The sequence below is a fragment of the Suncus etruscus genome, chromosome 11, assembly GCF_024139225.1.
Source record: "Suncus etruscus isolate mSunEtr1 chromosome 11, mSunEtr1.pri.cur, whole genome shotgun sequence".
In the NCBI taxonomy this organism is placed as follows: Eukaryota; Metazoa; Chordata; class Mammalia; order Eulipotyphla; family Soricidae; genus Suncus; species Suncus etruscus.
In genome coordinates, this window is record NC_064858.1 from 73,851,562 (window position 1) to 73,855,955 (window position 4,394).

At 48.7% G+C, this 4,394-nt stretch overlaps 1 protein-coding gene across 1 annotated transcript in view; it reads right to left on the reverse strand.

Annotated features, from left to right (window-relative positions):
• The window catches only part of BCL2L13 (BCL2 like 13), a 1,170,396-nt gene that overhangs the window by 1,077,544 nt on the left and 88,458 nt on the right, over window positions 1-4,394 (reverse strand). The gene's annotated exons all lie outside the window — the stretch shown is intronic.

The following is a 4,394-nucleotide window of genomic DNA, read 5'->3' on the forward strand; positions in this document are numbered from 1 at the left end:
GTTGTTTCTGTTGAGCTTATCAAAGACTTCTATTTTCTTTTTTTTTTTCTTTTTTTTTTCGGGGGGGGGGGGCGTTTTTGGGACACACCCGACGGTGCTCAGGGGCCACTCCTGGCTGTCTGCTCAGAAATAGCTCCTGGCAGGCACGGGGGACCATATGGGACACCGGGATTCGAACCAACCACCTTTGGTCCTGAATCGGCTGCTTGCAAGGCAAACGCCGCTGTGCTATCTCTCCGGGCCCAAAGACTTCTATTTTCATCTGCTCATATTCTTTGAGTAACTTTTCCATCGTCTGATTCTTTGATTTAAGGCTTTTTTCCAATCTCTTCTGCTGTGTAAAGTTGTTATGCATCTCGTCTTCTAAAGCACTAATTCTATCCTCAGCTGCTTTTAACCTGTTGGAAAGCTCATCCATTATGTTCTTCAATTCGTCTACTGAGTTTTTCAGACCTGTTATCTGACCTGGTATTTCAGTTTGGAGTTTTCTGATTTCTATCTTCATATTCTCTTGATTTTTATTAGTGTTCTGATTTATACTTTCTTTGATTTCTGTGAGCAACCTCCATATTTCTTCTCTAAACTCCATTTCTGAAAGACTGCTTAGGTAGTTGGCCATTGTTGGGTCATCAGAGTTTCCATCTTCATTCTCTATGGTTGAAGTTGGTCTGCGTAGTCTCCCCATTGTCACACTTATGCTGTAGGTTTTTCTACATGTTGTGGTGGTACTCATTGGCTAGGTGGAGTGCGCGGCCGCGAAGCAAAGCGGAGCCTGGATGCCCTTCAACAGATGAATGGCTAAAGAAACTTTGGTACATATACACAGTGGAATATTATGCAGCCACCAGGAGAGATGAAGTCATGAAATTTTCCTATACATGGATGTACATGGAATCTATCATGCTGAGTGAAATAAGTCAGAGAGAGATAGACTTAGACTAGTCTCACTCATCTATAGGTTTTAAGAAAAATAAAAGTCATTTTTGCAACAATTCTCAGAGACGATGAGAGGAGAGCTGGAACTTCCAGCTCACTTCATGAAGCTCACCACAAAGAGTGGTGAGCGCAGTTATAGAATAACTACACTGAGAACTACCATAACCATGTGAATGAATGAGGGAACTGGAAAGACTGTCTAGAGTACAGGTGGGGATGAGGTGGGATGGAGGGAGATTTGGGACATTGGTGGTGGGAATGTTGCACTGGTGAAGGGGGTGTTCTTTACAGAACTGAAACCTAATCAAAATCATATTTGTAATCAAGATGTTTAAATAAAGATATAAAAAAAGAAAAAATATTTTGGTTTATGGGCCACACCCAGTGACACTCAGAGGTTACCCTGGCTATGCACTCAGAAATCGCTCCTGGCTTGAGGGACCATATGGGATGTCAGGGGATCGTACCGCAGTCTTTCCTAAGACCTACTGCTTGTGCCACCGCTCTGGCCCCAGAAAGCATCAAAATTTGTTGTATAAAAAAATTTGTTGTGGGGCCGGGCGGTGGCGCTGGAGGTAAGGTGCCTGCCTTACCTGCGCTAGCCTAGGAGACGGACCGCGGTTCGATCCCCCGGCGTCCCATATGGTCCCCCAAGCCAGGAGCGACTTCTGAGCGCATAGCCAGGAGTAACCCCTGAGCGTTACCGGGTGTGGCCCAAAAACCAAAAAAAAAAAAAAAATTTGTTGTACAAGTTTGCTTAGTACAACAGCTACAATTGTGCAAGTTTCAGGTATGTGTTCAACTCCTGGCCATCACAAGAATAACACCATCAACAAAAATTAAAGGGGGCTGCAGCAACAATTAAGGGAAGCTGTTTGTATGGGAGTGTTAAAAATCGAAGAAATGGCAAACAGCACTTCGGGGACCAAAGAGATAGTACAGAAGGTTAAGGCACTTGCCTTGATTGTAGACAACCTGAGTTGTCTCCCTGAGCCCCACAAGGAGTGATTCCTAAGCACAGAGCCAGGAATTAGCTGAAGCGCTGCTAGGTGTGGCGCCGCCCCAAAACAAAACAAAAAGAAGTAATGAATGGTTGGATATGTCATATCTATTCTGAGAGCAGCACACAGCATTCCTGCTTCCTTCCAACTGCATATCAGTACCATCTCTTCAGGACAGAGTGCTGAGCTGTGTCTGCAGAAGGCTCTTTGTTCTGTGATCTCAGATAACCCCTTCATCACTGCAGGAGTAACTACTTATTGGAATAAATCTGTTCTCACAACATCTAGATTGTCCTCTTTCACACTTCTCTCAGAACTAAATTAAGCTGCAAATAAAACATAGAAATTTTATTTGAAGTTGATATAAAATAAAGCTGGATTCTTTTTTCTGGTTTGTTTTTGGGCCACACCTGAGGGCCCTCAGTGGTTACTTCTATCTCTGTGCTCAGAAGTTACCCCTTGCAGGCTCAAAGGACCATACGTGATACTGAGGAACAAACCCGGGTTGGCCTTGTGCAAGGGAAATGTCCTACCCACTGTGCTATCGCTCTAGTCCATAAAGTTGGATTCTTTTTAATTTTTAATTCTTTTTATTTTGGGGTCACACCTGGTGATGCTCAGGGGTTACTCCTAGCTCTGTGCTCAGAATCGCCCATGCCAAGCTCAGGGAACCATATGGGATGCCGGGATTCAAACCACTGTCCTGGATCGACTGTGTGCAAGGCAAATGCCCTACCGCTGTGGTATCTCTCTGGCCCCCTAATGTTGGATTCTTGAAGTGAAAAATTGTTATACTCCATGCTTTTAGTATAACTAAGGGTTGGCCCACATCAGGCACCAAGCCAAGTGTGTGCAATTTCTGTTATTAAAAAGAAAGGGAAAGGGGGCCGGGAAGGTGGCGCTAGAGGTAAGGTCTTGCAAGTGCTAGCCAAGGAAGGACCGCGGTTCGATCCCCCAGCGTCCCATATGGTCCCCCCAAGCCAGGAGCGATTTCTGAGCGCATAGCCAGGAGTAACCCCTGAGCATCAAACAGGTGTGTGGCCCAAAAACAAAAAAAAAAAAAAAAAAAAAAAAGAAAAGGAAAGGAAGAATAAAATAAATTTCAGCAAGGATGTTGATCAAATGATAGAGCACATTTGGGGGTGGGGGTTGGGTCACACCCGGTGATGCTCAGGGGTTACTCCTGGCTATGTGCTCAGAAATCACTACTGGCTTGGGGGGCTATATGGGATGCCGGGGATCAAATCGAGATCTGCAGCCACGTGCAAGACAAATGCCCTACCACTTATGCCACCACTCTGGTGGAGCACATGTTTTATTATTTTTATTTATTTTTATTTTTTTGTGGTTTTTGGATCACACCCGGCAGTGCTCAGGGGTTTTTCCTGGCTCCGTGCTCAGAAATTGCTTCTGGCAGGCACGGGGGACCATATGGAACGCCGGGATTCGAACTGATGACCTTCTGCATGAAAGGTAAACGCCTTACCTCCATGCTATCTCTCTGGCCCGGAGCACATGTTTTATATGTAAGAGGCCTGGTTTCTGATCCCCAAGACCACGTGCACAGTGTTGCAGAAAGTGGTTCTCCGCAAAAATAAATTCTTTCCTTCCGTTCCTTCCTCCTTCTCTGGTTCTCAGGGCTTGGGCTTACTCCTGGTTCTGTGCTACGGTAGCACGCCTGTTGTGGCTTCTGGGGAACACTTGGGGTGAAAGCAACACAAACCTTACCCACTGTGCTATTATCCTGGCCCCACAAAACCCAGCGTCTATGCCTCTGTTTTGATGCCCCAACTTCCTGTCCTCTTGGCTTCCTCCTGTCCAGCAACTTGCTGTTGCTTCTCTTTCTCTTGGGTCGGGGCCTCTTCTCAGTGGGCAGCGGCATTCATTATAGCGTATCCTTCCAGGGTCTCCTGAGGCCTGCGAATGCGGCTCCCAGAGCTTTGGGGGCGGGAGGGAGGTGCTGAAAGTCGAGTCGCTTCCCCAGAGAAGCATCAGAAATCATGCCTGCGGCTGGAGAGGCAGCATGAGGTAAGGCGTTTGCCTTGCGTGCAGAAGGCCGGTGGTTCGAATCCCGGCGTCCCACAGGGTCCCCCGGGCCTGGCAGGAGCGATTTCTGAGCGCGGAGCCAGGAGGAACCCCTAAGTGAGCGCTGCCGAAAACGAAAAGAAATCATTCCCGCATTTTTTTTGGTCCCAAGCGACCCGCTTCCAGGAAGCCCGCGGCTGAGCGAAGCGACGCCCCGCGATGCCAGGTCTGCGCGCGCCCAGCGGCTCGTCCTCTATCTAGGTGCCGGGCCGGGCGGGGGTGGGATCGGGGTTCGGGGGCGGGCCGGGGGCGGGCCCGGTCGCGGTCGCTCCTGACGCGGAAGTCGGCGCGCGCCGGGGTGTGCTTCCAGCCGCGCGCAGGGTGGGCGCGAGAGTGCGGCCCCCGCGGCCTCCGGACTTGGGGCGGCCCCGG